At 36.6% G+C, this 9,581-nt stretch overlaps 1 long non-coding RNA gene across 1 annotated transcript; it reads right to left on the bottom strand.

Moving 5' to 3' along the window:
• Positions 1-495: 495 nt before the first annotated feature.
• Positions 496-9,253, bottom strand: LOC129059000 (uncharacterized). The gene is made up of 4 exons (XR_008524551.1): positions 9,081-9,253; positions 8,800-8,858; positions 4,907-5,005; positions 496-670 (listed from the first exon to the last, which is right to left on the bottom strand). It is a non-coding gene; the product is annotated as an uncharacterized LOC129059000 (long non-coding RNA).
• Between the last annotated feature and the right edge of the window lie 328 nt (positions 9,254-9,581).

Below are 9,581 nucleotides of genomic sequence, written 5' to 3'. Positions count from 1 at the left end.
GGCACATGCCTGTAATCCCAGCTACTCAGGAAGCTAAGGTGCAAGAACCAGGAGGCAGAGGTTGCAGTGAGCCGAGATCACGCCACTATACTCCAGCCTGGGTGACAGAGCAAGATTCTGTCTCAATAAGACAAAAATTATAAAAAAAAAAATATTTACCCAAGTCAATAAAAAGAGAAAGAGAGAGAGAGAAAAATTTATACAAACATATTATCTGCATCATTGTTTGAAGTTGTAAGATTAAAAAATTGAAAAACCCCTGAAAATTGGTTAAAACTCTATGGTCTATCCATTCAGCTATCCACAATGCAATGTTAGGAAAAAGTGACTAAGTTTCAGAAGAGCGCTATTTGCAAGGCGTGATACCATTTTCATTATCTAGATATAGATATGTAGCTATACACATATACACATATATGAACACACACAAATTTGTATCTCTATTTTTCTTTTATAATTACAATTTCTCCTTTTCACTTTGTTATGTTATTTTTTAATAAACAACATATATTTTTAATAAAACACATGTGAAGTACTGCGAAATCCACCCAGGTGTTTCATGAACAAAAAGACTGGGCCATTAAGATGTCCCAGGTGAAAATAAAGGGATACGCCACTTCAGCACTCTCTTCTCCAATTCACATCCCGTTCTCCGTGAAGTACTTGCACTCTGAAAAGCACACACAAGCTAAATCATCTCTTGCTGGTGGCCCACACATACTTTACCCATACTCTCCTCTGCCTTCACCCAGAACACGAACACAATGAGTGGCAAAGAGAGATGAAGTCCTAGTAGAATATCCAGAAACCAGTTTGATGGGAAATCAAAATCTATATTGATATAAGAAGTGCCTGCCAACACCAAATACCCTGCTCAAAGTCAGTCATTCCTTTTTCGGCTCATTGCTACAAGGCTAAAGGGACTTGGGAATTTGATGTTTCAAAAGGAGGCCCTTTGCCATTCTAAGTAAGTGGCTGAGGGAAAGTCACCATAGAAACCATCACTTGAATTTGGGGGGTATTTAAAACCTCAATTCAGCATCTGAAATCCATAGCTTGCCTTTGAGAAACATTCTAGCTTTTCAAAAAGCTTTGGGTAAGTGGGAGCAGAGGATCAGTGGTGTTGATTAGTCTTTTATTTAGCTGATAAAATAAACTGTTTTTTTAGGCACAGTAGTTGGTTTCCTTGCCAGTGCAAGCAGAAAATTGGATTTGTTGTGTTCAGGCATGCCCTTTCATTCAGGCCACAGTTGTACATTTGTAAATCTTTTTATCATATTTAATATCTATGCAGATGCTGTGTGGCTACATGTTTATATTACTTGTTCCTAAAAAAAAAATAAAAGAGAGAGAGAGAGACACACACACACACACACAGAGTCAAGGATGTGTTTGCCTGACATTCTCATTTTTTAATTGGTCTTTTCCCATAAACTTCAGTTGTTGTTTATAGTTTCTTCCTCTTATAAACACCATAGCAAACAGGAAATATCTCATGAAATTCATCTTGCATCATTTGATAGTCTGGAAATTTTAACTGAAAATATGGCTTTAAGGCAGGTGGGTGTTAATTTCCCTGGTCTATAGAGTTTCTTAGTTGGTTTTATTTTCCTTTTCCCACTGTTGCTTTCCTTGTTAGAGATACCAGCAAGCAAAGAAGCTGGTAGCTGTTTCATCATTTCTCCCTTCTCAAGGCCTCCCCTTACAAAGATTCTTACATGTGTAGTGTAATATCCAAAAGGCAGACACCAAAGGCAAACCAAGGTACACAAAATCCAAAGATCAGAAGGTCTTTGAATAATCAAAAACTGGTTGAAAATTATGTACTAAGTTAATGTAATTAGAATATTAAACATCCTTTCAAATTTCCTAATTTCAGAGCTATGAATTTGTACATTACATTCTATAATGTATGCAAAAATAGTAAGTGCAAAGCCAATGATAAAATATTGCTTATGCTAATTTTTATCATTTTGGTATGCAAAAGATCTAGTCATAAAAAATCTTAAAATTTGATTCAGAAATATATATTTTAATGATAATTTTTATTCATATCAGGTGAAAAGATATTTTCCAATTACCAGTTTGATCTTATTACAAGCACATTAATATATATTGTATTAATATGTATTACTTTTATATGAATAAAAATGATAACATTATTCTGACAGTTGATTTCTAAGTGGCATGGCTTTATTACACACACTACTAACTTTGGATTGCATTAGTGCCTAACAATTTATATAATTATTCCAATTTCCTTTTTCTTTAATAGTGACGCACACTCAACTTTGCCTCAAGAATTCTTACAGATATCAGTTGAACTTCACAACTCAGGTTTGCAGACCTTCCGTAATTGCAGGTTGGAGTGGTGTATTTACATTCACAGATTAAGGAATAAATAATTAAACACTCTATGAGTAATCCAGCCATAATTAGGCTATTTAGACAAATGCTGGGTAGGAATAGTCTCCTTTCTCAAACATGAAACATTTTCTTTATGACATGCCATTCTAAATCTCAATTTAGAATAACTAATAAAATGATCATAAATCACTTTGTAAAAATAAAACTGCAAAGCATGAGCTGAATAAGTGCTATTAATTAAAGCCATTAAGAGTTTGGAGCAGAAAAGAATCGTCACCTCAGCATTGTTGAAAGGAGGCCAAAAACTACTGCTGATGAAATGCAAGAAATCAGGAGGAAAACAGTAGTGGTAGCAAAGATGGCTTCACTGTAAGCCTCAAATTGTTTCAAGGGCTGTTATGTCATATATCTTTTTTTCTTCCTCATCCCCTGTTGTTACATCTCTTTTGATATGGTATTTCTATATAAGCTGCCTACAGAATCACAGTGTGTGTGTGTGTGTGTGTGTGTGTGTGTGTGCGCGCGCACGCGTGCACGCACTTATTTGGACATAAGCCAACTTCTCTCAAGGTATAATTTTACCGTCTTTATACCAATAAGTTTAATTGTATCAGAGTCAATTGTAGCTAAAGTTCTATGATTTTTATTTGTAAAATTTGTGAGTGTAGAATAGCCAAAACTATAAGAACTTATCAAAAGCATGACATGTGTACCTGAAGTGTGCACGTAACTGTGCACAGAGTGAAACATCATCATAATAAAATTTTTGTTAAGGCTGCAAATCAAAAAAAAACTCATTTACCTCACCAGACTGTGATCAGGTATCAAAAAACCTTTCTGAGGTTCACCAAAACCTCTAACCAACGCATGAGCAATACAGGGTATATGGAAACCCAACTCACTTCCCACCACAACAGCCTCCGTGGCGGCACCCTGTGGAATTCTATGCCACAGAGTTGGCCTGGTGATGCAGTGCATCATCATTCCCACAAGTCCAAAACTTGGCTTTTGTGTATAATAGCAAAACAACATAATAAGGAAGAACAGACTGAGCTCCTCTTTATTAAATTCGTGTATGAAAAGCCAGCAGCAATCGTGTATTCTTGTAAATTTTGTACGGTCTGCTGTATAAAGAATCATGACTTGCAAAGTTTATGCATACATATATTACCAAGAAAGGCAAAGTTTGCAATAGCTGTCATATCAAATGGACTTTTAAAAAATACAGACATTTATTCTAATTTATGCACTTAGAGTGCCCCCAATTAATTGGGTTATTCTGATAAATTCATACAAAAAACAACAATAAAACAGAAATACAGAGAAAAACTTTCACCAGGTGCAGTGGCTCATGCTTGTAATCCCAGCTCTTTAGGCAGCTGAGGCGGAAGGATCACTTGAACACAGGAGTTCAAGACGAGCCTGGCCAACAGAGTGAAACCCCATCTCTAAAAAAACAAAAATAATAATTAGCTGGGCGTGGTGCAGCACCTGTAGTCCCAGCTACTCAGGAAACTGAGGAGGGAGGAGCACTTGAACCCAGGAGTTCAAGGCTGCAGTGAGTTATAATGGTGCCACTGCACTCCAGCCTGGGTAACAGAACAAGACCCTATATCTTAAAAAGGAAGAAAGAATAAAATTTTCATAACATGGACCTTCCCCTTAATTGTGGCTACCAGCTCCACAACTTTGGACTATCTTAAAGATGAGACCACTGATGTTTCTTCTTTATTTGGTTTTTTAATAATTAAGCACTCTTTTTTGCAGTCCGAAATGGAGATACCTTAATTCAAATTCGACTCAGCAGAAACTAGTACTATTCACAGATGAAAGAACCATGAGAAATCCTATAAAGTTATTTTCATCTCAATTTGTTTAACATACAGAATTATTATACACCAGAATTAGAAGGGTCCATGGGAAATTATCTGGGTTGGTGGCTTTCAAACTTTTTCAATTTGTATACCCACTGTATATAAATTCACACATACATACACACACACACACACACACACACACTGTAATATAAACAAAAACAAATATCACAAAATGCTCATTGTGACCCACTAAATTGATTTTGTGACCCACTAGGTGGGTTGCAACTCACAGTTTGAAAATTTAGGCCATATTGTAGCTTTGGTAATATATAAGAATAAAATGAATTATGAATGAAATTTTTTCTTTTTTTCATTTTTAAATGATAGACAAAATGAACTCATAGTACATGTGATTTTTTCCATAACACTGATCATCAAATTTTCCTTCACAAATATAAGAAATAATGATGGTAAATTATTTACAATCATCTTTCCTTTATTGGCATAGATTTGCTTTTTTTCTAGTTTCTTCTTAATCTATTAAATGTAGCATTATGACATTTATTCTCCTGACTTTGTCACTTATTTTAGCATTTCTATTTTGCCTCCAGGTGTTAATACTTACAATATTTATTTATTTTTATTTTACTTTAAACCAACTCCAACATACATTTTCATAATAATTACCCAATTCTATCAACCCCAGTTGTTAACTAACTTACCCAGAATTCTTTGTTGATTGTACACTGGGAGGTCAGGTAATTCTTTACTGCATCCTCTCTTGTATCTATCCTATTCAAGCATCTTCTTTCTTCCTTCCTCTAAAATTATCACAGATTTGACTAGAATATTCTTACGCTGTGTATCCCACACAGCTCATTTTTTTTGCCCCAACTCTCTACTTTCTTCCAATGAAAGTGTCCACACTCTAATCCTGTGACCAAGTTCCTTCATCACAGCATGCCTATGAGGCAGTGCTTCCCAGTGTAGAGCCAGCACCCGTCTATCCAGAGCTAGCTACCATACCTTCATAATACCAAGGCTTTGAAGAGCCATAGCCATAAGCTCATTTCCAGGAAGATAGAAAGGTTATCAAGTCTGTAGAGGCAAAGCTCCTTGAACAAATGCAAACCCTTGTCAGTGACCCTCACATTGGCTGTTTTCAAGCCCTGATGACCAGCATAGACCTTTTAGAGGTCATCTCTCCTGAAAGGAACTCCCCAATCATAATCTACTCGAAATCCGCATATGTCTTGAATTATGATAGGTCTTAACAAACATCCAAGACTGTATGACATTGTTTTGTTCACCTCACTGCCTCATCACTCTCTCCTGCGTGCTAGACTAGACCAGTGGCTACTGAAGCTCCTGCATCACATACTGATGACCCTGATTATGTGCTTCCAGCCCACTGGTGACAAGAACAAGGATGTGGAGTAGAGGGTCAATGAGAGGCATTGAGAGAGAATGAGTAGAAGTCCTAAAACATTTCCATCTGTCTCTTTACTGGCTACTAATCAATGAAGTAGACAGCGAGTCTGGCCTTTTGCTTGTAAGGTATAGTGTAGATAATGAAATATTTTATTTCTAACAAAGATGAAGAAAAAAAACCAAGACATATTGAGTGCCTACTGTGTACCATGCCAAGTGCTGAAGGCTTTACATGTGTTATTTCATTTAATCTTCACACTACTCTCTGAAAAAAAGTTTTAGAACCCTTCATTTTACTAATGAAGGAAGTGAAGCTCAATGAGGTTAACTAATGACTAGCCAATGGCCAGAGACATCTAACAGGAGGAGAGCTGGGTTTCAAAACCAGTTCTGTCTTTTCATCCCTCCCTAGTACTTCCAGGAAGCCAGTTATGATGATTAATACTGAGTGTCAACTTCATTGGATTGAAGGATGCAAAGTATTGATCCTGGGTGTGTCAGTAAGGGTGCTGCCAAAGGAGATTAACATTCAAGTCAGTGGGCTGGGAAAGGCAGACCCACCCTTAACGTGGGTGGGCATCATTTAATCAGCTGCCAGCTTGGTTAGAATATAAAGCCTAGCCTCCCAGCCTACATCTTTCTCCTGTATTGGATGCTTCCTGCCCTCAAACAGACTCCAGGTTCTTCAGTTTTGGGACTCAGACTGGCTCTCCTTGCTCCTCAGCCTGCAGATGGCCTATTGCGGGACCTTGTGATCATGTGAGTTAATACTTAATAAACTTCCCTTTATATATATGTGTGTATATATATATATATATATACACACACACACACATATATATACGTGTGTATATATATACACACACACACATATATAGGATATATATATATATGATATATAGGACATATATAGGATGTATATATATATCCTATTCGTTCTGTCCCTTTAGAGAACTCTAATGTACCAGTCCTTTTCATCCAAAATGACACGTTCCTGAGGATAAAATAATTCTTCCTTTTATTTAGTGAATGAGCAAATGGAGAGTATTATGCAGTATAGAGATGAGGGGAGAAATGAAGGTGAAATAAGCATAGAAAAAAGATCAAAGAAAGTGGGCTGGGAAAGACAGACCCACCCTTAACCTGGGTGGGCACCATTGGGTAAATATTTTAGGAATCTGATGCACATGTGCATCAACAGATGTGTAAGAATGTCCTTTAACCTGAGGAAGCTGATTGGAAAAAAAAAGTGTGTCCATAGTATCTCAGGTCATAATAGTGAAAGAAATAATGCAGAGAACCCAAATGCCCATTAAGAGTAAAACCAGTAAATAAATTGCTGTATATACTCAAACAATGGATTATTATACAGATATGAAAACGATGAGCTACATGCGCACATATTAACATGAATTATTCTCAAAAACATAATCTCGAGTGAAAGAACTAAGTCTCATAGAATAACATTTCAAGTGAAAGACTCCCCCAAATGTAATGTTGAGCCAAAAAAGCAAGTCATAGAAAAATGTACACAGCATGATTCCACATATATAAAGTTCAAAAATGGGGGAAAATATATGTTGTATTATTTAGAGATAAACATATATGTAATAAAAGTATTAAAGATCAAAGGAAATATTAACACAAAATTTAGAATAATGGTTACTCCTTGGTGAGAAGAGAATGCAGAAGGAGAGACGTACAGAAAACGTATAATATAGGGGTAGTCTTCTAGGTCTTTAGCTAGCTGATAAGAATGTAGGTATACTTTATATTATTTTCTTAAATTATTTATAGATACACATTATATATACCCTTTTTATATATTTAAAGTTCTTAAACTTTTCTGAAAGAAAATTGTTTTTTTGAGAGGGTTTTGCTCTGTCACCCAGGTTGGAGTGCAGTGGCATGATCATGGCTCACTGTAGTCCCAATACCTGGGACTACAGGTGTACACCACCACACCTCTAATAAAAATTTTTGTATTTTTAGTAGAGATGGGGTTTTACCATGTTGGCCAGGCTGGTCTCAAACTCTTGACCTCAAGTGATCCGCCCTCCTTGGCTTCCCAAAGTGCTGGGATTACAGGCATGAGTCACTGTGCCCGGCCTTAATTTTTTTTTTTTTTTTTTTTAGTAGAAATGGGATCTCCCTATGTTGCCCAGGCTAGCCTTGAACTCCTGGGATCAAGTGATCCTCCCGCCTCAGCCTTCCAAAATGCTGGGATTACAGGTATGAGCCACCATGCACAGACAGGAAATATTTCTTACATGTAAAAATATACACAAGAATATGCAGAAGAGAGAAAAGGCCTAAAAAGTTGATTAGAAAGAATAAACAGAGGAAAGAACAGATGGTGTAAAAAAATGGTAAATAAGTAAAGGCAAAAATGACATTAAATGTCATTAAAGGTAAAAATGACAAAGGCAATGTCAGAGAGAGAAAATGAAGACTTCATCAGAGATCACCTTGGACCATCAGAAGAGGTCAGCAGGCCAGCAGAACCAGAGAAATGCACTGAATTAGTTCCTTCAGGCCAGTACTCTAAAGAAGTAGGACAAAACCTACCGTTGATATAGTTTATATGTCATTAAAATGAGTAAGATGTTTGTTATTAGGAATACATGTTTAAGTTAAACACACAAAAAATGTTAGTCATTGGAAGAGGTTGGCAGCAAACTAGTAGACCCAGTCTACCAGTGCCGTGCCACAGAACATTCTGTGATGTTGGAAATGTTCTAAATATTCACCATCCATGTGGCAATTTAATATTTGAATTGTAGCTAATTTGACCAAAGCACTGAAAGTTTAATTTGATTTAAATTACTTTAAAATTAAATATAAACAGCCACATGGGGCTAGTGGCTACTGTATTGAACAGCACAGGATATTCTCATGTCCTCACAATTAGAAATGAAAATCATGCAAGAACAATTTGAGGCATGGTCTTTCAAATAGCAAACTATTTCTTCCCCAACATACCTGATTGTACTATAACTCTTCTACAAACATCCCCAGATTCCAGAGCTTTGAGCGCATAGAAGTAAAACATAAGAAAAATGCAGAGAGCTAGTGGAAAGGGGAAGGGAGACCATAGAGAGATAGTGGTCCCAGAACACTTGGCAACTTAAGGACTGCAAGCTGCCAAAGGCGAATTCGGGTCACAAATCCCAAGCGCTCTCACCTGCACTTCTCCCATTTTCATCTCTGCACACTTATATGAAGAGTTTGCTAGTTGAATGCCTTGATGGAATAAAGCAAAGGATTTCATTTTTTAAATCACCTTTTCTGCTTGTCATGCTGAATGGCAACACCTTTATAGCATTTTGCAAACTAAATTCACCTTTCCATTTAGGTAACACATTTAGTTGAGCCTTCATTTGCCTTCTGCTGACTAAAAAAAGGCTCTGTATTTACTGGCTCAGTTCTTTCTCTGCACATGAGGGAATCAGGGTATTTACATACCACTATTTCTGGCTGAAACCAAACCTTAGTTCCCAGAGGAAGGCAACTTGCAGACCATCTCCATTTATGAGAAGGGCATCTGTTTCCCTAACCACATCTTAACATATGGCTCTTGGTTCTCCCCAGAACCCAGTTGCTACCTCCCCCATTCCACCTTCAGCCAAACCCAAATCTCTGTTTCCAGATATTCTGTTGCCCTAGGCAACATCAGTGTGTACAGAAACTCACTGCTTGGACACTCCAAGGATTGTCAAGGCTCAACATTTATTTTTGTAACAATACCAAAGATTAATAACATATTTTCTTTTTCAGTCATAAAATTCAAGGGGTATTGAAGCATTAAAGATGGTTTTATGAACATATACTACAGATAAGTAATTATAAGCAGGTATATTCACACGTATATAAAAAACCTAATCATGTACCCTGGAACCTAAAATGAAAGCTTTAAGTTTTTTTAAAAAAATAAAGAATATTAGTTTTAAAAAAAGGAATTCACAC

This window comes from Pongo abelii, chromosome 3 (assembly GCF_028885655.2).
Source record: "Pongo abelii isolate AG06213 chromosome 3, NHGRI_mPonAbe1-v2.0_pri, whole genome shotgun sequence".
NCBI lineage: Eukaryota > Metazoa > Chordata > Mammalia > Primates > Hominidae > Pongo > Pongo abelii.
The sequence above is the reverse complement of the archived record's forward strand: the minus strand, read 5'-3'. Positions and strand labels throughout refer to the sequence as shown.